General features: G+C 42.7%; 1 long non-coding RNA gene across 2 annotated transcripts; it reads left to right on the top strand.

Annotated features, from left to right (window-relative positions):
• Window positions 1-1358: 1358 nt before the first annotated feature.
• Window positions 1359-24959, top strand: LOC132592853 (uncharacterized). 2 transcript variants are annotated; one of them, XR_009558380.2, is made up of 3 exons: window positions 1359-1511; window positions 11936-12180; window positions 14434-14710. It is a non-coding gene; the product is annotated as an uncharacterized LOC132592853 (long non-coding RNA). The 2 variants fall into 2 exon arrangements; XR_009558379.2 differs by lacking the exon at window positions 14434-14710 and adding an exon at window positions 24196-24959 and having other exon boundaries at window positions 1382-1511.

Raw genomic sequence — 24959 nt, 5'->3', positions numbered from 1 at the left:
ATTTAATTTTTGTTTCTTTGTTTCAGCAAGGAAGTTTTCATGTTGGAAATGTCAGATGGAATGCTGCAATTCAGTAGAATCTCACCTAACCGGCCTGTTGTGGATTCTGAACTGTGGCTGTTTAGTGACCACCATTCAGTCCATTATCTCTGTGGCATATTTTCTGGGTATCTTTAAATCCCATCACTAATTTTATGCAGCAGGTTAGAAGCTATTGGTATTCTCCTGAGCTCACTTTTTCCAGGAGTGGGGGAGGGTGGAATGCAGTTATGATTAATAATTATTATTATTAATTTATATTTGTACACCACCCATCTGACTGGATTACCCCAGCCACTCCGGATGGCTTCCAGCATATACAAAAACATAATAAAACATTAAACATTAAAATCTTCCCTATACAGGGCTGTCTTCTAAAGGTTCTATAGTTATTTATCTGATGGGAGGGTGTTCCATGGGGAGGGCGCCACTACCGAGAAGGCCTCTTTCCTAACTTTCCTGATAACAGGTAGGTAGCCATGTTGGTCTGACGTAGTTGAAACAAAATAAAAACAAATTCCTTCCAGTAGCACCTTAGAGACCAACTAAGCTTGTCATTGGTATGAGCTTTTGTGTGCATGCACACTTCTTCAGATACACTGAAACAGAAGTCACCAGATGCTTATATATAGTGAGATGGTGGGGAGGGGTATTACTCCCTCCTTGTGGTGGGAATGGGTGATTGACTGACTGACAGCTGTTGACGACTGTTAACGACTGCAATTGGTCTTACAGGAGTAAGCAAGGGGTGAGATGGCTAAAGATAGCTTTATCATGTATAATGAGATAAGAATCCAATGTCTTTATTCAGACCTGGTCTCTCCATGGTTTTAAGCTTGGTAATAAGTTGCAGTTCAGCAACTTCTCTTTCCAGTCTATTTCCGAAATTACAAAAGAATTTCAGAAATATATATAAGCACCTGGTGACTTCTGCTTCAGTGTATCTGAAGAAGTGTGCATGCACACGAGAGCTCATACCTATGACAAACTTAGTTGGTCTCTAAGGTGCTGCTGGAAGGAATTTTTTTTTATTTTGTTTCCTGATAACTCCAGGAATAGGAAGTTCAGGAACTCTTAATACTGTACTGTTAAATGTGTTGGGGGGAAGTAGGATGTACGGTATGCTGAGACCCCTGGGGGGTGGGGCGGTTGCTGTTGGCAACAAAATATTAAAAACACAGTAAAGCATCAACAATTAAAAACCTCCCTGAACGGGGCCACCTTCATATGTCTTCTAAAAGTCAACTAGTTGTTTATCTCCTTGGCATCTGATGGGCGGATGTTCCACAGGGCAGGAGCCACTACTGAGAAGGCCCTCTGCCTGGTTCCCTGTGGCTTCACATCTCACCATGAGGTTCAGGGTATGCGCCTGAAACCCTTGGAATCTCTCACCGCTTGGAAACTGAAATGGCGTGCAACCAGACAAACAACCGAAGCAAATCAAGAACTTTGGGGGCACTCCATTCCATAAGGTATGCAAACTATATCATTTGCATTTAAGCCAAGATCAGTTTCGTTGAAATGCATTTAAGTAAACTCTTAGGTCTGCTGGTTACATTTTATGTCCACTCAAGAGAATTGCCAATATGGACAGCAGTAATTCTCACAATTGCAGAAATAGTCGAGCCCTTTCCCCATCCACTGCAGTTATAGGAGTCTCTGCTGATTACATCCACAATGACCTTGTTTGCCCATTATGCTTGTCATGTTCGCAACCCGCAGTGTTCGCAACCCACAGTGATGCATTTGCGCATGCGCGTGATGCGATTCGGCGCTTCTGCTCATGCGCGTGACATCATTTTGCGGTTCTGCGCCTGTGCGAGTGCCAAAACCCGGAAGTAGCCTATTCCTGTACTTCTGGGTTCGGCGCAGAGTGCAACCCAAAAACACAGCCTGCAACATTCGCAACCCGAGGTATGACTGTATATTGGGCCCCCTCTTTAAATAACTAAATAGGTCTGAATTTGACTACTGGATATAGTCAAAGGGAATTAGAAAGGGGGTGGAAAGAAGGTTGGAAACAAAAGTTACAGACCACCCACTTTCTAATTACACTCCCCCCCCTTCACCTCCTCCATTCCCCCAATAATAGAGAGTAAGTTTTAATGAGAAAGGCTTATGCTGATCCTTTAAATTATAGAAATATGTCCATTATATAATATATTGTACGTATGAAGAGAAAATTGCCTGTTGGTTGTGCATCATTATAGGATTAGATAGATACTTTCCAGTTTTTCAGAAATGCATTTAACTTCACTTTCCCCTTGAAATTATAATTTTTTCTACATAAATACTGAATCCACTGGATAATTATTTTCTTTATAAAAAAAGTCTATAATACCTGTTGCACCATGCAAGTTATAGCTCATATTATTATTAGTTTACCTCTCAAGGGCATTATATTTATCTTGGGAAGGCACACAATTCAAACCCTTTTCTAATTTATTTACAGTCCTTATCTGGAAGTGGTAGGAATAGTATATCACTAATTTTCTGTTATACAGTTGATACATTTTTACAAGTAAGTGCTGAAGTGTCAGTCTAAGAGTGACATTCCTCTTAACTTTCTAAGAAATGGCAAACGTCAAAATTCACTAGGAAAGGATCTTTTGCAGTCCCCATTAAAATGAACAGGAGTGCTGCAAGAAAACTTTCCAGTGGGTTGGAGCCACCAGTTAGTGGTCCCCCAAACCATTTCAGCTCAGGGCCACATTTATAAATTTAAGCCACTGCCATTGTTATTTTATCTTTTTTCTGAAATACTACCTTTTCATATCAAACTTAATCATTAGAATCCTTCCAGACATGTTTCTACTGGGCCCTTATATTGAACTGGGAAAGATTGGGTCTATTAATTTCATGCTGGTTGTTGACAATTGGGATCTGTATGGAACAGGAGGGGAATAGGGATTTTAGCCCTGAAAAAGTGGAATGAGGTAAAAAAAGGTAGGTAGCCATGTTGGTCTGACACATTCAAAATATATAAAGAAAATATATTAAAAAATTGTCCAGTGGCACCTTAGAGAATTGGTCTCTAAGGTGCCACTGGACAATTTTTTATTTTATTTTTTAAAAATTAACAATGCTTAACAACAAGATCTGATGTCCCTTTATAAGCCTCTGATTTCCAGTGCCCCCAATTTTTTATTTTGTCCAGAAAGACCCCAATAAGCAGCTGTCATAGCTGCACCAATCCTAAAAGAATGGGCAGCAAGCGCTACGGCAGGCAGCCCACAGGCCAAAATGGCCTTCCGATGAGTAAATTGCTGCCTGGCTAATGGGGATCCATCCTGATGGATTAAAAGCGGTCCAATACCAGGGGGTCTCAACTTCAAGAACCTCCTGACATCCCTTACTGGGCAAGGACCAGGCTGCAGGGGTGCTGGCAGTCGTAGAAGGGCGCCCTTCCCTAACTGATCTGAAGAAGTGTGCATGCACATGGAAGCTCATGCCAATGACAAACGTAGTTGGTCTCTAAGGTGCTGCTGGAAGGAATTTGTTTTATTTTGTTTCAACTACGTCAGACCAACACGGCTACCTACCTGATCAGTTTTAGACCTCGATATATTAACCTGCAGGTCAGTGTCAGACACAGATATGTCACTCAAGAGCAGACCTCTGGCACTTCCTCCCACATCCACAAACGGTATAGCATCTCTCTCTCTCGTCCTGAAACTGCTGTAGACAAGGGGGGTGAATCTTGCACATCCTGCACAAATACAGGATGGGTGACACCTGGCTTGAGAGCAGTACATGTGAAAAGGATCTAGGAGTCTTGGTAGACCACAAACTTGACATGAGTCAACAGTGTGATGCAGCAGCTAAAAAAGCCATTGCAATTCTGGGCTGCATCAATAGGAGTATAGCATCTAGATCAAGGGAAGTAATAGTACCACTGTATTCCGCTCTGGTCAGACCTCACCTGGAGTACTGTGTCCAGTTCTGGGCACCACAGTTCAAGAAGGATACTGACAAGCTGGAACGTGTCCAGAAGAGGGCAACCAAAATGGTCAAAGGCCTGGAAACAATGCCTAATGAGGAACAGCATAGGGAGCTGGGTATGTTTAGCCTGGAGAAGAGAAGGTTAAGGGGTGATATGATAGCCATGTTCCAAATATATAAAAGGATGTCATATACAGGAGGGAGAAATGTTGTTTTCTGCTGCTCCAGAGAAGCGGACACGGAGCAATGGATTCAAACTACAAGAAAGAAGATTCCACCTAAACATTTGGAAGAACTTCCTGACAGTAAGAGCTGTTCGACAGTGGAATTTGCCGCCAAGGAGTGTGGTGGAGTCTCCTTCTTTGGAGGTCTTTAAGCAGAGGCTTGACAGGCATATGTCAAGAATGCTTTGATGGTGTTTCCTGCTTGGCAGGGGGTTGGACTGGATGGCCCTTGTGGTCTCTTCCAACTCTATGATTCTATGATCTTTCCCCTCCGCCTTCTCTTCAGAGAAGCTGATCAGACTGAGTGCACACTTCACAGTCTTCTTGTTCCAACCATTCCCTTACAGAGGAGAGGGATGAAAATGGCTACTATTCATGGCAGCTGTATACCACCTCCAGGATCTAAGGAAGCATGCAGGCTAAATGGGAGATGTGGGGAACTATTGGCCTAGAGATGGGCATTTGGTGGGCTCAAGCAGGAATCATCTTATGTTAAAATGTCTTCTTATATCATTCAGACAGTGGGGGAAAGTGTCTACTTTGTAAATCTATTTTATCAAATCCATTTCCCCTGGAAATTAAGGAAAATAATTAGCTACTAATGGACTTTGGTTAAATTGCTGTTATATTGTGGATTCAGACATGGGCAGATACTTTGAAATGCCCACAACATGCCTAATTCCAACAGCTGTCCAATCTGCTAACAGCTGCTCCATAGGAAGAAGCCGATCAGAACCTCTGATGCATCCGCCAGCTGTTTCTAATAGGCAAAGATATTTACTACCCAATAAATGACAATCATTCATGGCTTTCCATAATTGTAGAACTGCACTGATGAAGCTGCCTCAGCCTCTTTGGGATCAGCTGAATATTCTGCTCACGAGGTGCTTTCCGGGGGGGGGGGGAGGTTATTCACTACTGTCGATGATGACAGACACTTTGAGAATATAAAAGCCAGCACAGCCTGTTGAAGTCACCCACACTAAGTGCAGTAACGAGGAGGACTAAAGGAAATTGCTGATCTATAAAATGAACATGAAATGGCAAGGTCTCATAAAGAGTGCCATGCAGCTGGGAATTAGTACCGTATGACAATTTGTATCGAGGCCCTCGAGGCCCTTTTATTCTTCTCCAACAAGAAGGGAATACGAGTAAAGATGAGCTGCAATGTGATGGTGAAGGTGGAAAATGAGAAAAGAAAAGGAAGAATTCCAAGATACAGTGTGCGACTGGGACCTCTTTCTTTCTTTCTTTCTTTCTTTCTTTCTTTCTTTCTTTCTTTCTTTCTTTCTTTCTTACAATGCAATACAATTTTGTTGTTTAGTCGTTTAGTCGTGTCCGACTCTTCGTGACCCTATGGACCATAGCACGCCAGGCACTCCTGTCTTGCACTGCCTCCCACAGTTCGGTCAAACTCATGTTCGTAGCTTCAAGAACACTGTCCAACCATCTCGTCCTCTGTCGTCCCCTTCTCCTTGTCCCCTCCATCTTTCCCAACATCAGGGCCTTTTCCAGGGAGTCTTCTCTTCTCATGAGGTGGCCAAAGTATTGGAGCCTCAGCTTCACGATCTGTCCTTCCAGGGAGCATTCAGGGCTGATTTCCTTAAGAATGGATAGATTTGATCTTCTTGCAGTCCATGGGACTCTCAAGAGTCTCCTCCAGCACCATAATTCAAAAGCATCAATTCTTCCGCGGTCAGCCTTCTTTATGGTCCAGCTCTCATACAATAGCATAGTACAAAATGTGAACACCTGGATTCAGACCTCAGACACAGAATTGAAATTTTCACCCCCTCTAGAAATCTAGAAAAGAAACTGAACGAATTTGCTAATGATAGAGAATTTTAACTGGGCAGAGGATTTGGGACATAATATTCAGGTGGCAAATTGGGAAAGGTTATGGAAATCAGCTTTGAAATTTGCAGCATGTTGTACATTGAAAGAAAATTATATGAAAACTAGTGGAATTCAGCCCATTTAAAAACGGGCGCTAGAAGAAGCGGCCTGCCGGGTTGGCACCCAGCAGCGCTGCACAAAGCACCAGGGGACTGGTGGCGGGGAAGGCAGGCAGGCAGATAGGCGCTTGCTCTCTTGCCTGCCTGCATTCCCCACCGCCTGTCACACGAAGATCGGCGGCCGCTGCTTGCTGGGGCTTGTCAACCCCGGCAAACAGCACCCGCCGATCTTTGGCTCTGTCCCCCAATGCGCTACGGCTCGGGGAAGCAGGCAGCTTCCCGGGCTGTTGCCGTCTCCCTGCCTGCTTCCCCAAACCAAAGCGCGTGGGGGACTGAGCCAAATTGCGGCGCGGGGGGGGGGCTTTTCGCAGTTTGCCTTCCCCCCAGGGGGAGGCAAACGGCGAAAAACCCCACCGCGCCGCAATTCGGCTCAGGGACTGGCTTGGCGGTGGGGGGAAGAAGGGGAGGAATTTATCCCCTTCTTCCCACCACCGCCAAGCCAGTCCGCAGCGGGGGCTTTTCGCCGTTTGCCTTCCCCCCCAGGGGGAGGCAAACGGCGAAAAACCCCACCGCGCCGCAATTCGGCTCAGGGACTGGCTTGGCGGTGGGGGGAAGAAGGGGAGGAATTTATCCCCTTCTTCCCACCACCACCAAGCCAGTCCGCAGCGGGGGCTTTTCGCCGTTTGCCTTCCCCCCAGGGGGAGGCAAACGGCGAAAAACCCCGCCGTGCCGCAATTCGGCTCAGGGACTGGCTTGGCGGTGGGGGGAAGAAGGGGAGGAATTTATCCCCTTCTTCCCACCACCGCCAAGCCAGTCCGCAGCGGGGGCTTTTCGCCGTTTGCCTTCCCCCCAGGGGGAGGCAAACGGCGAAAAACCCCGCCGTGCCGCAATTCGGCTCCGGGACTGGCTTGGCGGTGGCGGGTCTTCCCGCCACCGCCAAGCCAGTCCGCAGCGGGGGCTTTTCGCCGTTTGCCTTCCCCCCAGGGGGAGGAAAACGGCGAAAAGCACCCGCCGCGCCGCACTTCGATTCGGGGACTGGCTTGGCGGCACCGCCAAGCCAAAGCCGGCTTCCCTCGGCGCCCGCTGCCGCTTCGGCTTCCTTGCGTTCGCCGAGGAAGCGCCGTCCCATGCCGGCGGTGTGCGGCAAGGCTGCCGGGGGGAGCGCTTCTCTCCCCCGCCGCCTCACCGCGCACCTCCAGCATGAGACTGGGCTTCGGAGCGGGGGTTGGCGGAGCGGCGGTTGGCTGACCATAGGCAGAGATAGGCAGAGGGGTTGGGGGGGGGAGAGCGCGCGCGTCCAATCCCTGTGTCCCTGGTTGTCTCTCCGTCCAATCCCTGTGTCCCTGGCGCACATGCGCAGTACCCCAGGGACACACGGGACAACTTGGACGCAGGGACAACTTGGACTTTATATATATAGATGATGGTATTTGACTCCTACTAAGTTAGCAAAATTGTATAGGAAAAGTTCAAATATCTGCTGGAAATGTGAAGAAAAAGAAGGTACATTTTATCATATGTGGTGGACTTGTAAGGTAATAAAAGCTTGATGATATATAATGAAATGGGAAAAAATGCTTAAAATAACTTTTGTTAAGAAATCAGAAGCTTTTTCATTAGGAATTACAGGTACTGACATACCAAAGGAGCAGAAAAGACTCTTTATGTATGGAACAATAGCCGCCCGGATGTATGTATGTATGGAACAATAGCCGCCCGGATGTTGGAAAGAAGACAAAGTCCCTACAAGAGAAGAATGGCAAACCAAGATGATGAACTATGCCGAAATGGCAAAGCTGCCTGGAAAATTCAGAAACCAAGAGGATTAAAACTTTATAAAAGAATGGGGGGATTATAAGTTACTTAGGAGACCAGTGTAAGCAGATGGAAACAAGAGCAGAATTTTGATTCACTTGTAGTGTAAAAATCACTATGGGCAATATGGTTTGATATAAGAATTGGAGTATGGATGAATATGCAGTTGTAGATGTTTAAAATGAGACCCCATGGAGGAGATGGGGGAAGTCTCAAAATTTGGAGAATCTCTTTATACAGATATGTTTTTACTAGTTTGTGTTTATTTGTTCTTTATATTTGTAAAACCAATAAAAATTATTTCATTAGAAAAGAGAATTTTAGAGGGTTTGGTGAGCAGTGTTGTAACAAGTCACCTCTTTTCCTGATTTTCACACTTTTCCATGCCACCTGAAGCCAGTCATCGATAGGAGGCATTGAATTAAATTGACATTATTTCCCCCTTTTTAAAAAAATGCTTCTAAATAATGGCTCTTGATACAGCCTTTGCAGACCTAGTACTCTCCAGGTGTTTTGAACTACATTTCCCAGCATTCCCAGCCAGGACAACACAGCTGCCTAGCGGGGATGTAGTTCAAAGCATCTTAGAGGACACAAAGATGACAAAGGCTGTCTAATATGATTTCTTTGTTTAAGATTAAATCTGGGTGGCTGTGTTCATCCCCTCCACTCTCAAGAAAAACCACTTTGGGTAGCACTTTTTGCAAGCTTGCCAGGAAGCTCTGAAGTTCATATAAATATAGTCAATCTCAAATATTCTTTTTTGTCTTTTCTGTTTGATGTTTCCTGTTAAACAGGAAAAAACTAAAACAATTCTTTTAAAATATGAACAGTAATTAAAAGCAAACACAAATAGAACAGCAGTTGAATTGCAACCATATGCATGTCTACACCATAGCTGCCAAGTCTCCCGTATTCCCCGGGAAACCCCCGTTTTTCCAGCCGTTCCCAGCTGGAAAAACGGATTTTTCCGGCCGGGGGAGGCTCCTTCTGCACATGTCTGGAGTCTCTGGACATGTGCAGAAGCGATTTCTGGCACTGCAGCCATTTTGGAACTGGGCAGAGCAGCATCGAAAGTCGCTTCTGAGCATGCCCTGCCCAGTTCCAAAATGGCGGCAGCACTACTTCCGGTCTGCCGATCCCTTATTTTTCCGGCAGGAACTTGGCAGGTATGGTCGACACAGAAGAACGTGCCATTGAGTTCAATGGAGCTTACCTCATGACGTGTAAGGTTGCTGCCTTTACAGCAGGACACTGCAGAATCCAGCACGAACCAACTAGCCATAAATCAGTAAAAGAGCATCAAAATGCATCAACCTCTAAAACATATATTCATGTTTATCCATTTGTTTATCCAAGTCCCCACACCAGGAAAATAAAATGCTGGAAGAGGTCCTGATCTTGGGGATGGGAGATTCATGTCCCCAAGTGTTGTGTTCTCTGTGTTCAGTGAACAAGTTGAAGGCAAAACATAGATCACCTCTGTCAAATTTGTCCCCAAATCCCCTTCATCAAAATGGCAGCTTTCTTCCATGCTGTTAGCTTTCCATAGCCACATATTAGTAAAAACTGTTGGTGTTCTCTGTAGTGAAACCAAAGTCAAGTGATTGATATGAGGAACTTTGGTGTCGTTCTACTGAAAGTAAACAGACTATCAGAAGGGAGAAAAATGCCAGACCAATAAAACTTTGTTGGTACAGTAAACATTATTTCTTCAAGCAAATTGTATCATATGCTTGAGATCTGCTGCAGCTGAAACAATCTCATTGATGGCAGATACTTGGGCCCCAAAATGTGCCTCTTGAAAAACAAGACCAGGATTTGACTCGGACACAAATATTTTACCCAACTAATACAATTTGTAACAAATTTAGGAACGTTTTTGGTCCAGCCTTACCTTTGTATGTTCTTTTTTAAAAAAACAAAAAAAACAATTTATTAAATTTTCCAATTAAAAAACATTAAACATTAAACAAAACAAACAAACATTTAAAAAACAATATAACACATACATCACTCTTTAACAATTCTTTCCAATTCTCTTGTTCTCAATGCTCCGCCGAGCTTGACTTCCCTCCCTCCCCTCATTAGGTTTTCTATTCAGTTCTTATCTCGCAGTTCCTTTATACCTCCCGTTTAATGCCAGTTCGTAGGATTTATTTCAGTCCTGCAAGTGTCTTTAAACTTCTACAGTTCTTTTCCATATAGTCCACAAATTTACTCCAGTCTCTCTGAAACCTTGTTTCTCCCTGATTCCGGATCCTGCAAGTCAGCCTTGCTAATTCTGCATAGTCTATCATTTTTGTCTGCCACTCTTCAATCGTCGGTAAGTCCTGGGTTTTCCATTTTTGGGCTATCAATGTCCTAGCTGCGGTTGTCGCATACAAAAATAATGTATTGTCTTCCTTTGCAATCTCTTGACCTATAATTCCTAACAAGAATGCTTCTGGTTTTTTTGGGAAAGTATACCTAAAAACCTTTTCCAGTTCATTATATATCATTTCCCAAAATTCTTTAACTTTCTCGCATTTCCACCACATATGATAAAAATCTCCTTCTTACATTTGTATGTTCAGTTGATACCCACTGCGGAATTATGTCTTGCCAAATGCAAGTTGTCTTGCCAAACACAAGCAAGTGAGAAGATTAAAGATTTTATTCTAAACAGCAAGCATTATATACATTACCAAGCAAGCACTTCAATCTGCCACTGAGAAGCCCTCAAGAAGTGGTGAAGTGACCCTCAGGTAGCCTCAGTTTGCACGGTCCTGCCATTGATCAGTCCATGCACAAGCTTCTAAGCACTCTGCCCCCCAAACCGTCTGATTTATATATTATTGATAGCTAGCCTGTACGGCTATGTGCTGATCATTCATTAGTCACCCTCTTCCCAATGCTTCTACATCAAAGAAGGTCAGAAGATACCCAACATTATCGTTTCCTCCTTCCACCAGATTATACATTAAAGGCTGCTCTCAGCCATCAAAGAATTCTAACAAGAGATAGAGAGGGGAAGTAAACAGAGGCAGGAAAAGATGACCATGCTAGATCAACAAACTCCTTGGAATTACAATTATCTTCCAGGAAAGATTGCCCATACAAATTGCAGCTACACATACTGACAGAAGCACCACCCTCTATATCAGGGATGTGAGACTAGTGGATTATATAGGACTACACATCCTATAATCCACGGGGATTGGCCATGTTGCCTGGGACTGATGGGAGTTGGAGTCAACATCAGGAGGGGGGAAAGGTTTCCCTTCTCTGCTCTATTTAATTTGTAGGAACAGCATGCTGGAAAGACATCTAAGACAATATATATGTCAATATGTCTCACTCTAATGTTGTTACGGTGCTATAACTTTGCTACGAACTATTTGGAGGATGGGTGATGATAGAAATGCACCCAATAAGATGAATTGAACATTGGCATGTTACCAGATAGCACCTAATCACCCCCAGGGAAGTAAATCAAATATCTGTGCGGATTTATTGCATCCTGCAGTGTAATGCATCCACCATGGCTCTCAGTTTTTGTTTAGATATTCAAGATATTCCCCTTTCCTTAAAGGGTTGTTTCTTGCTAAAATATATGAAGCCGGAGAATTAAGACCTTTGGTAATGCTAGGCTATTCAACATGCAAGTTTTAATCTGTTTTTAGTTTGCTGCTGATTTAAACTTTTCACAAGTTTTAAATTATGGTTGTCAGTTTTTCTTGTTGGTAGGTTTTTTTTTGTCTTTTTTGTAAACTGCTTTGAGGGCTTTTCCTCTCATAGAATCAAACAGTGCATAAATGTTAGGAAATAATAAATCAATAATGTTTTAAAAGCACAAACCAAACTATTGCTTGTTGTCCAAAATTAATGTCACTGTGTATGTATTTGTGTGTGTATACATACAGGATACCAGTGCAGGAGTGTTAGAAATTAATCAGGAGTGTTTTGTGATTGGCACAGGTCCAATTTGCAACCACAGGGCGATCTCTGGATGCCAGGTTGGCGGCTGGGAAAAGCAAAATGTCCCCTAGAAGAAAGCAGTTGTAAACTGCTTTGAAATTTGTTCCATAAAATATAAAGTGGTATAGACATGAAATTAACAACAACAACAACAACAACAACAACAACAACAACAACAACAACAGACACATGCTAATAGTAGGATATTAAAATCAAAAGCTGTAAAGACTCATCAAAAAGTACAGGTATGTATATTTTCTCCCTGCAACCTTGCAGGTTCAGTTAACGAACATTTTTGCACAGAAATGGCTCTCAAATACCAGCTATTCCAAACTTTCAACTTTGGATTCAGGCATGTTCTACCCTTATTAATCATAAGCTAACATTTCCAGCACTGAAAATGTAAGTAATGTAAGCTTAACTTTCCATGTGTAGTTTCACTGACCTTTGCTTCCATTATGAGTCTGATTTGCACCAGTAAAGGATCGTGCCCAGTGATGTATAACCATAAGACGTTCTCCTAAAAAAAAGGTTAATGCTAACCTTTTACGCTACTGCATAGCATAATGATACAGTGTTTGACTTCTAAGTCCTTCTTAAAATGAAGCCACATCAGCTTGAAGAATATTATAAGCGGGGAGGAGAAAATCTTGGGCCAACGAAAAGTCTTGGATGGAAAAATATGTTTTTGAAAATCCAACTTGATTTTGAAGTTGGAAAATTCCAACTTGTACTTGATGTTCAACAAATTGTTTTAAAATATGAAATAATAGGTCCTTTGTGAACCCTTTCCTAGTATAACAGGGGTCTGCAACCTAAGGCCCAGAGGCCACAAGCAGCCCACGAGGGTCGTTTAACTGGCCCACGAGCCACCCCCAAACCGAGCCACCCGCTCGGCAAGCCCCCACACGCTGTGCTAAACCGGCATGGCACGGCGTGGGGAGTAGCTTCCGCAGCGCTGAAAATTGTGTCTGCGCAGACACCGGAAATTACGGGGGCACGCACAATCCATTCCATGGAGGGATCTCCGCTGGAGTGAACCGGCCCAGGCGAGGTAAACCTTGTTGACCCCTGGTATACAACTTCTGTTGTCCAAGGTCTCCCTCTGCTGGATCAAGATCTGGGATAACTACCCCAGTACCCATCATTACTGGGGGCACCACCATTCAAGGCACACCCTGCAAAGGTCACATATATACTGATTACAACAGCACAGTATTTTATTTCTGCCATTTCCCCCCACATACTCTCCTTTCTCATTTCTATGCATTTGTTGCACAGAAAGAACAAGAGAGATTTCACACTTCCCACTCAGAGCCAACAGCCTACACTTGTGCTTCAGAGCCCATTGAGTAAACAGTCCCCCTCTATCTTTGCAGACATTGCAGTGCCATAGATAGACCCTGCCTGACACAATATAGGCATTGCCAATTCTAAAGCAAAGCCTTACAGCAGATGCCCTCTTCCTTTACAGCAGGCGGTGTTAAGTACGTTGGTTTACTTGACACAGAAATGAAAAATGGCTAAAAGTATACTGCAGAAGGTTTAACATGCGGTTTAACCATGCAGCTATATTAAAGCCAGGGAGAGCACTTTGGTGGTTGTTCTCTGGTAGCTAACATGTGAGTCCTGTAACTTTAGATCATGTGAAAAAGGCACTGAGTTGCAAATCTCCAATCTGAAGTGAGTTGCCTTTGTGTCTTTTATCCCAAACTCAATGGAGTGAAGATGTAAACCAGGGGTCTCCAAGCTTTCCTCGCCTCAGGCCAGTGTCTCGAGTGTGATCGCGCAGCGGGCCGGAGGGCGAGGGAGCATGCGCCCGTACGCGCATGCACACGCTATTTCCGGTGCACATCCGGGTCGGACGAGGCCCATGCGCATGCACACAAGCTATTTCCGGTGCTCCTCCGACCCGGAAGTGGGACCCCATGCCGCGCCATGCCATGCCAGTTAGAGCGGACGGCAGGGGTCACCGTGGGCTGGATAAACAAGTCCCTTGGACCTTATCCGGCCCCTCGGCCATAGGTTGGTGACCCCTGATGTTAACTAAGCTCTCCTGAAGGGAGAGTACACAGAATGGAGGCTGTAATGCAGGCAGTGGAGAGAGAGAGAGAGAGAGAGAGAGAGAGAGAGAGAGAGAGAGAGAGATTTGCTTTTAGGTCTGTTTGGGTTATTTCATATTTTGTAAGATCCTGAGCCTGTGCTGGACAACACAAGATATTGTATGGATATTTTGGATGCATCATTTACTGTAGTCTGTTTTATTTTAAAGAGTTCTGCCAGTAAAAGTTCTTCAAGTAAAACTGTGGCCCTTCAGATATGGCTAGATTACAACTACCACCATCCCTCATCATTGGCCTTGGTGGCCAGGGCTGATGGGAGTTTGCATGCAACAATATCTGGAGGGCTGCTGGCTCCTTACAACCTGCATTTCAGAAATAAATGTGATAGAACAAACTGTGGGCAGACGAACTAACTAGCTCACCTGATTTTTACAGAGGGTTGCGGATGCTGGTTCCCTTAACAATGCAGCCAATGTTCCATGCCAGAAGTGATTACCTGAGAATGAGTGGCTGGGGACAAGCCTTACTCATCAGTATTCAGTGCCACTGACATAACTTGAAGGAGAATGAGAGGGAAAGAAACCTAACTAAAACACGAGAAGGAGAGGAGATAAAAGGCGACCAGTGAGGCAGAAAATAAGAACACCGCCAAATTGCTTAGGAACAAAAAAAAAAACATACCTTAAAAGTTGTGCATTTGAGTAGTACGGCATGTCCTCCCTATTCAGCTCGTGCATCTCTTTGAACTTATCGGCGTGGCAATGAATCACGAGAATCATGGACACAGAAGCGCATATACAGGGCCTACCGACAACAGGAGTCTGCGTCGTTGCCATTGACGGAAAGAAGCCTCTTTCCAATTTCCATCCTGTTAAAGGGGGAAAGACTCCTGAATGAAAGGAATGGGTTCTGCTGTGCCTATTGCTTCTTCCCTATTGATGACAGGACAGCCATAGGTATTTAAGACTCTACCGCTTGCATTGAAGCCACAGATCAAAAGGACAACGCAACTGATAAGAGGAAATTGGCAGTGGCTCAAGGTCACTCCTCATGTTGCAGTGTTCAGTCAATGAAGTGTTACTAAGGAGCAAGTGTATGTGAGACTTCTGCATTAAGCTACAGCCTACTTCATGTCATGTTGGCTGAATCTCCAAGCCAGACTTCACTCTTTGCTGTTTATTTTTGCTTTACCTTTCTTTCTTATCGTACTGAAAATGTAGAGTAACAGTGTGATCTTTTACTGAAATAACTGAAATATATGTTGTTTAACTGCTTTTCCTTATACAGTGGTACCTCTACTTACGAATTTAATGCGTTCCAAACGCATATTCGTGAGTCGAATCCCATAGGAATGCATTGGGAGAAAAAATTCGTAAGTCGAAGCAACCCTATCTAAAAATTCATAAGTAGAAAAAATCCTATCTAAACCGCATCCAAGATGGCGGACAGAGCTCCATTCGCAAGTTGAAACATTCGTAAGTAGAGTTATTCGTAAGTAGAGGTACCATTGTAATAAGAAATGAGGGATGCCTGAGAAATCAGATTCCTGAGGACAGACATAATTCATACTTCCTGTATGTGCAGGACGTAGTTATCTTTTAGTTTTATTGTAAAATAATTCTGCCTCACCCAAAGAGGCTCAAGGCAGCTACCAAAGAGTAATATATAGAGAATAAAAACAAATATAATTCTCTGAAACACACTCCAATTAATAAGTGAACAATATCCTTAACTAATAATATTGCCTTTGATTATTGATAAAGTAAGTGGAACAAATAATTAACTCTTCATGGCCTGACCTTGCAGGTTTGAATTTCATTTTCTGTTTCTTCAGTCAGGTTAATGAGGGACAGCATTGCTTGAAATACTTTTGACCATGTGTCACTTTACTGAGGAAACTATAAGAGAGTCAATACCATTGATAACCTTTGAAGTCCCTTCCCTCCACTCAATTCTCAGTTATGTTCATTTTACTAATTTCACACTTCTCTGAATTTTATGGCACGGTTCCCAGCTCAAATATTGTACCAGAATGTATTAAAATGGGTATTTTTGGCACGATGCATTGAGAAACGCTGCATAGAAATAAAATACACATTTCAATGTGTATACTTAGTTTAGAAGAGTATTTCATATAAATTTTCATGTGTTGTTGTTGTTGTTATTTTTTAAAAAAAGATCATAGATTAACATGGAAACAGGACAGAATGGATTTATGAATGAAAAACGTACAAGGACTGGAAAGAACCACAAGAAACAAGTAACCTGAAAACAATGAATTGATGGCTTAATCGGTTTTGAATTTTAATTTAAAGTACCCCATAGTCATTGGTATGCTGCCCTCAGGATTCCAGCCACGTCTTAGCCAATTTCAGCATTCACCCATTTCCAAACAGAGGAAGTCATTCCTTGCAACCTTACTTTTTTGAAAAGTAGGATGAGTTATTCCTACAGGAATTCAGACATAGGGCAGATGGGAGGTGGCCTATGCATGGCTCCCCCCCCCATTTCATTATACAGTGGTACCTTGGGTTACAAACGATTCAGGTTACAAACGCTTCAGGTTACAGACTCCACTAACGCAGAAATAGTACCTTGGGTTTATAACTTTACCTCAGGATGAGAACAAAAATTGCGCGGCGGCAGCAGGAGGCCCCATTAGCTAAAGTGGTACCTCAGGTTAAGAACAGTTTCAGGTTAAGAATGAACCTCCAGAATGAATTAAGTTCTTAACCAGAGGTACCACTACATAAAGAACTATAGATAGCAAAGTTTTGGTATTCAAGGGTTTGTTTTATGGATGTGTGTGTGTGTGCATGTGTTTTACAGCTCCTGTTTGTCAGTTGACTACTTCTTCTCGTTTTCCCCTTTGCTTTCCATTACTTGCAAGGCTTAATTGCATTGCCCTTTTAAAATTCTACCTTAAACTTTATGGAACGAGATGGTCATCACAGAGTCCGCAAGAGGAAAGTACACCATTGAATTTTATTGGAGTTTTATGATCTCTCCTCCTTTGCCATCTTAATTTCTTCTCCTTAGCATTTTGTTTGCCTGCTCACATTGTTGTGGGTTGGTTTTGTTTTTTTTAAATGCTACTTCACTTAAATCTAGCACATTGGTAATGTCAGATACAACTCAAAGTCTTGTGAACTTTTTAAAAATGCAGGGAATATGTTTCTGTCATGGTGGAAATAAAAACTGCGTAACTGAGGGTGATCGACAATAAAACACTTTAAAATTATTAAACGGAATATAGCTTTCATTAATCCCCAGCAATGCTTATTAATAGGCCTGTAAGTCATAGCAGCAAATACCCTGTAAACAGTGCCATTTCAGCATGAGGCACTTAGAATAAATCTTAACAGGGCAGGGATAAAGTTTCTATTTCACATTGCCTCCAATCTCCAGTCAAGTGTTTCTTCAGGATTGCTCTTGCTTAACCATTTTGAGTGATAGCAACATATGCCAAGAGGGATTCAGTTGAATATACTTTCCAGTTGTGCATTAACTTTGCACACTCATCCTGGGGGTGCGGGGTACTTACCATGTACACAAGATTGCAGGATCTGAAGTTGTCGAATGTGCAATCAGTTTCGCCAATTATTTTTATTGCTTTTCCAAATTATTACAAATTGTTACCGAAATGATTCAGTTTAATACAATTTTCCAAAACCGGTTTCCCACTCTCCTTACAAGATATGTCCAAGATAGAGACCCCGCAATTGCTGTGTTAATTCTCAATTAGTCTCTAGTAATTACCAATAGTTACCAGTCACTCAGTATTTAGTTTTGATTCTGCTTGATTGTTGACAAGCTGAAGCTGCTACTACATGGTGACTGCCAAAGCAATGCAACCAGGCTGGATCTACACTGACCTGTTTAACATTACTTCCCCCTATTAGATGAATATTAGATATGTTGTTCCAAAATGTCACAGGGTACACTTGTTAATTAAAATGTTTTTTTTACCTTGGGTTTTTCCATCAAATATAGGTAATATCCAACCACACCATTTTCCAAAATGCTGTTTCTTTCCATACTGGTGGTCACTGGTTGCTCTGCTCTGCCCTCTCGCATCACATTTTAATTCTATCTCTTTCTGTGTCCTTTGTTATCTGCCCCTGAAATACCACTCGAGAAGGGGGGTCAGAGCTTGCACACAGTAAAAATAAGGTAAAACACTACATAGGAAGATAAGAGCAGTGCTTCACTGATATAGTAGCATAAAATGATTAAAAATTAAATGGAATAAAAAGACAAGGTAATAACACATTATGAATGTAAAAAGTAGGATGTCATGTGTATCAAAACCATTCCTCAACCCTTCCTTAACGTTAAAAACCATGAATGTAGATCTGCCCCAAGTGATGAAATTGTTTAGAGCCCAATTTCATGGATCAGATTACCAAGGATGAAATGAAGGAGCTGATCTCAAATAATACACCGGACAAACTGTTGTGACAACATTTGGTTAGGGTGGCAAAGGGAAAGAGTTAAAAGGGAGCGAGTGGATCATTGACTATAATGGCATGTCCCAATATCATCATAGAATCTCCACTAACGCCTTTCATTGGTGGGTAGGATAAAAAGGTAAAGGGACCCCTGACCATTAGGTCCAGTCGTGACCGACTCTGGGGTTGAGCGCTCATCTCGCATTATTGGCCGAGGGAGCCGGCGTATAGCTTCCAGGTCATGTGGCCAGCATGACAAAGCCGCTTCTGGCAAACCAGAGCAGCACATGGAAACGCCGTTTACCTTCCCGCTGTAGTGGTTCCTATTTATCTACTTGCATTTGACATGCTTTCGAACTGCTAGGTTGGCAGGAGCTGGGACCAAGCAACGGGAGCTCACCCCGTCACAGGGATTCGAACCGCCGACCTTCGGATCAGCAAGCCCTAGGCTCAGTGATTTAACCACAGCGCCACCTGGGTCCCTCCACAGCGCCACCTGGGTGGGTAGGATAACAGACAGCAATAATATACCAGTAGATACAATATAGATAAAAAGAACAAAGTCAGTGTCCATGTTTTTCTTAAGACAATCACTCAAGTCTTTTTTGTGGGGGGAGGGGGGGATATAATACAAAAGATACTTAGCATGCTAGGCCAGAGTGTTTCATGTATAGCCAGAAGTAGCACAAGAGAATGAGTAAGACCTGCGGGAGGGAAGGTAGATGAAATGAATTTATTTTTTTGTGAGAGCAACAAGCTGTTATGTGATTACACCCCCTTCATTTTGTTAAAAGACAGCTTCACTCCTCGAGGTTAATCACAAAAGGGCATGCATCCATTTAGGACCTGCAGTCTACCAGCTTTTGTGATGCTGCACACAAAAAGCTTAGACATCATTTGTGCACCTCAACGCTGTGGTAAGCATTATAATCTTCCAGCCTGTTGAAAAGTGGAGGGAAATCAAAGGCCATTGGCCTGACTTACAGCAGTGATATAAAGTGCAGCAAATGAGAAGAAGAGAATCATATGGGTTCTGAATTGGTCTCTGGCTTCCTATTTATTATTATTATTATTATCATTATCATTATTATTATTATTACTACTACTACTACTACCCTGTTTCCCCTATTTTAAGACGTCATAAAATGAGCCATAGCAGGATTTTAAAGCATTTTTAAGCCATACCCCAACCCAGGTGGCGCTGTGGTTAAACCACTGAGCCTAGGGCTTGCTAATCAGAAGGTCGGCGGATTGAATCCCTGTGACGGGGTGAGCTCCCGTTGCTTGGTCCCAGCTCCTGCCAACCTAGCAGTTTGAAAGCACGTCAAAATGCAAGTAGATAAATAGGAACCACTACAGCGGGAAGGTAAACGGCGTTTCCATGTGCTGCTCTGGTTTGCCAGAAGCGGCTTTGTCATGCTGGCCACATGACCTGGAAGCTATACACCGGCTCCCTCGGCCAATAATGCGAGATGAGCACGCAACCCCAGAGTCGGTCACGACTGGACCTAATGGTCAGGGGTCCCTTTACCTTTACCCCGAAAATAAGACATAGTGATAGGCGTAGCAGCAATGCTGGCCGCGGCAGGAGGAGGAAAAAATAAGACACCCCCTGAAAATAAGCCATAGTGTTGTTGTTTTTTTGAGGAAAAATAAATATAAGACTGTGTCTTATTTTCGGTGAAACACGGTATCCCATTTTAGAACCTGATAAAGATTTTACGCCTTGTAAATCAGAGATCACATCCTGTACAGAAGCAGTACAACTGTAGCTTCTTGGGTAATTTAAAACATAAGGTAGAACTTCAAATTGAATCATGGGTGATGTTCAAGGGCTCTTTGCCCTGATCTTTGTGTGTGTGTCTTCTGAATAGGGCAAGATATGGAGGTTGGCTAGCTACCTGCCCCTCCGCTGGTTAATGGGGTGACTGAGGTGCAGGGCTAGTGGTTTAGGGTTCAGCGTGGAATGTCCAATATTCATGGGCTTTTTGCTTAAAGTCATCTGGTCCCTCTTTTCTTTTTTTAAAAGCATTTTACAGGGACATGGTTGCACACATATTTGGAAGAAAGAGGTGAGATGAAAATGTCGGATAACAAAGGGTCTCAACTTCATTAACTTAAACACATGCAATCTTTAGTGGGACAGGAGCTGGTTGAGGCAGGGGCCTGACTGATGTCTCCACCTCTTGTTTGAGCAAAACTAGGCCAGGCCACACCAGCTCACCATACCTTTGGTGTTGTGTATGGCCTTTGCTTCAGGCAAGCCTCAAAGGAGTTCTGTGTCCCATAGCCCTGGGGGGGGGGGGACGAATCTCAGGAATACACAATCACCATAAAAGGGCCTCCTCAATTACTCTTCTTATCCATTGCCTTTCCCATGCTGTCCACTTACATTGCGACAAATCTAATGAAATAAGCCTTAAGTCAACTACAGTATTCCAATTCCCCCCCAAGGTGAAGTATTGAAAAATGAAAAAATATTACTTCACAAAGCCAACCAGCCCCAAAGTGATTAGTTTAAAACTTTAAATGTTTTCTGCACAGCTCTCCCCCCCCCCCGGTGAATCTTTCTGACATTTAGCAGGCTTAACCCACTCTAGATAAGTTCAGTTACTGCAAATTTCACTCATTTATGTGAAAAAGAGAAAAGCTATAGCTGTCGTACCCCCCCCCCCCATCATTGTTAATGGAGGCAAAGCAGAACTTTGGATTTAATAGATCTGTACCCATATTTGTACGAAATCATGAGATGGAGAGGTGTCAAAAGAGCCTGCTTCCAAACACTACAGTTACAAGTTTAACATTTTGGTGGCTGCACACCCTTATTATATACACATGGCGTTTAGGAAGAAAAATGTAAATGCTGGTGTTAAATGGCCATGAAATGCACAACTATAATAAATTGCAAAAGGTAAAAGATAAAGGACCCCTGGACAGTTAAGTCCAGTCAAAGGTGACTATGGGGTTGCAGTGCTCATCTTGCTTTCAGGCCGAGGGAGCCAGCGTTTGTCCGCAGACAGCTTTCCAGGACATGTGGCCAGCATGACTAAACCACTTCTGGCACAACAGAACACTGTGACAGAAACCAGAGCACACGAAAACGCTGTTTACCTTCCTGCCACAGCGGTACCTATTTATCTACTTGCACTGGCGTGCTTTCGAACTGCTAAGTTGGCAGGACCTGGGACAGAGCAATGGGAGCTCACTCGGTTGCGGGGATTCAAACCGCCGACCTTCCAATCGGCAAGCCCAAGAGGCTCAGTGGTTTAGACCACAGCGCCACCTGCATCCCTAGTATATTACAAACTATGTAGATGTATGTAAAACAACCTTTCATAGCAGCAGTAAATAGTGATAACACAATCACTTTAGCATTGCTGAGAAAAGTGACAATACAATTGCAGCTTAAATGTATGCAGAATTAGCACAGTAAAGTTTCACAGCAGCAGTGACTGAGTATGGCAAAATCATCTTAACACTGCTGAGCATATTATCCTCCGTAGTGGACAGAGGAACCATTGTCTCCATTTAGACCCAAATGAACAGAGTTTAACTTTATGGTAATTGCATTTCAGCAGGTTCACACTGCTATTTTTCTTTGAGATGTTCTCGTTCTTGTAAGAGACTTCATAATAATTATCAGCAGCGCCACAGCTCCTAGGATTCTGCCCTGAGAAACCTTCAGCAATTTCAAGGAAACACAAACATCCAAAGGCCTGTTATCTATATCTCTTGGGAATCGGCGAGGAAAGATAATTTTGCAGAGCAAATTACCTATTTCTATTTAAAAAGAACACACACACATGCACAAAACAAAATAATTGTGTCTTACACAGTCTGTTAATTACTTATGCACCCAACTCTAATCTCAGATCATTGATATTCCAAATTGTTTTTATTCTCTTGAGGATAAAAAAGAGTCTTGGTTCAGATTGCCTTTGACTTCTAATTCATGCAGAAGTTCAAGAATATTAGGAAATTGTGTGGAACATTTCTCTCTCACGCGCTGATAGTATAAGTGAGTTATAAACTGATTAACTTTTCCTTCACAAATTATAATGCAAGAGCAATTTTTTAAAAAGCAAATATTGACATGCAGGATCAAACTAAAGTTCCCTGTAGTTCAACATAGCTATAATCCAGGTAGAAAGATACCCGGGAGTAAGCCCCAAGGAGCTTAATGGGACTTGCTTATTTCAAATATATAGCATTGTGGTGTAAAAGTGACTGAAAGCACAGCAGCATGATCTGCAAGTTACGGAGAGCTTTTGAGTTAAAAAATATTTTCACAATTTTTGTTCTGTGCTTCCCAAGTGGATGCTCCTCCTCTGGCAATTCTGGAGAATAGGAGGCACTTCATTAAAGAGCTCTGAGCAATCTTACATAGCAGGCTCTGGTTTATAAAATAACCAACATGCCTTTTCTACCTTCCTGCCTTTTTGCAGCGGACAAATACAAGAAAGAAGACTGTGTTTACCTGTCACTCACATTCTGTATTTTCTTTTAACTTATCATTATTTTCCTAGTTGTATTCATACTGGCAGAATTCTAACTTTTCCTTTAAGTACCATTAATTTTTCAGTTGTTTTCAGAGAAAGAGAATTTGGCTTTGTTCCATGGAACATCTAGATCCAAACCAAACTCTTCTTTTTACTAATTGAAGTGCTTGCTTTAAACTCATTGGACCCTGATTAATATGCTACCGCAACTGTATGAGGTAATGAAAAAACAATGTAGTTTTCACGACTCTAATCCTTCGGAGGCCGCTATTTGCAATTTGGCGCTTTCCCCCCTTTAAATAGAGAGATCCCATGAACAATGGGTTGGGCTTGGATTACGGATGTTGAAGAAGTCTGATGGAAACAGAACGGGAGCAGAAATTGCCTATGTTCACTTTATCATTCCATGTCAAGAATGGAAATTAATCTGGCCAATACAATCAGTATTTGCAGTTGTTGCTGCTTTTAGCTTGCAAATGATATGCAATTGAATGTCCCCCCCCCCTGCCCTGCATTTGCATTGTGCTTCCTTTCTGTTGAAATGAATGGGATGGGGAAACATCATGACAATGCAGCTTACATAATTTATATAATTGGTTATGTAAGTTACATCATTTCAAGAGGGTGGACAGTGAGACAAATAATATCATTCTTGGTGGAAGACAAACTGCAGCAGAACAGACATGGCGGCGCATGCAACAAATACAGGCTGAAACAGAAAACAATGCCTTCTTACAGCCCTAGCTTTGAATGTAAGCATGTCAAAGCACACACTATTTCCATGGTGACTGTGATAATGAGGCTGTTTTGCAGGAATGATCTTCCAGTGTGTGAGATGAGCATTCATTAAGATGGTGAACCCAATCCAGTTCAAGTTGAGTTCCACATCTAGTGACCTTGTATGAAGATGGACATTCCTCTCTATAACAGAAGAAGGGTCCAGTCATCTCTAATGGGAACAAATTAGCATTATGATGCAGAGTCTAAGGTGTATTCCAAATTGTTTGCGTCAGATTCCCTTGCTAGATTGTGGCACCAGTTTTTAACGATTTTAAATATAGATATATATTACTATTTGTGGATTTGCAGCCTCAGCATTGAAGACATTCCTTTTCAGAAGGTTGACATTTTCGGCCTTTTTCTCTGTGAAATAAATAAACGATGCAATTAGCAAAAATATTTTCCATTTTCACACAGTGTATTAATCAGGTCTTTGCAATCATGTTCTTGTTTTCATTGCAACTTAGACAAGAAATCAGAAGGTTCATGCAGCTGGACCATAAAGAAGGTTGATCGCCGAAGAATTGATGCTTTTGAATTATGGTGCTGGAGGAGACTCTTGAGAGTCCCATGGACTGCAAGAAGATCAAACCTATCCATTCTTAAGGAAATCAGCCCTGAGTGCTCCCTGGAAGGACAGATCGTGAAGCTGAGGTTCCAATACTTTGGCCACCTCATGAGAAGAGAAGACTCACTGGAAAAGGCCCTGATGTTGGGAAAGATGGAGGGCACAAGGAGAAAGGGACGACAGAGGATGAGACGGTTGGACAGTGTTCTCGAAGCTACCAACATGAGTCTGAACAAACTGCGGGAGGCAGTGGGAGACAGGAGTGCCTGGCGTGCTCTGGTCCATGGGGTCACGAAGAGTCGGACACGACTAAACAACTAAACAACAACATGCAGGCATGGTGAATTCATAGATTAAATCCATCCCCTTAATGGTAAAGTCCTTAATCTTGCTGAATAGACAATGAAATTCATAGCTGCATGACAAAGTGCAACGTTTGAGTACTTTTTCAATTTACAACATTAAAATTACAGTTTGACATTGATGGGAGGTTAATTAAATGGAAGCTGCCAGCAGATTTTGTTCTGTAAAGAAGATATTGTTTACATTACATTGTGATTAGCCATCACACAATGATTCCTATTGTTTTTTCAATAACCTGTCATAAATGTATTATATGAAGTACGTGATTACAAAAGAAAATAACATACATTGCAAATTGAT

This window comes from Zootoca vivipara, chromosome 11 (genome assembly GCF_965207765.1).
Source record: "Zootoca vivipara chromosome 11, rZooViv2.hap1.1, whole genome shotgun sequence".
In the NCBI taxonomy this organism is placed as follows: domain Eukaryota; kingdom Metazoa; phylum Chordata; class Lepidosauria; order Squamata; family Lacertidae; genus Zootoca; species Zootoca vivipara.
Note: the sequence above shows the minus strand (reverse complement) of the source record. Positions and strands in the feature narration are given on the sequence as shown.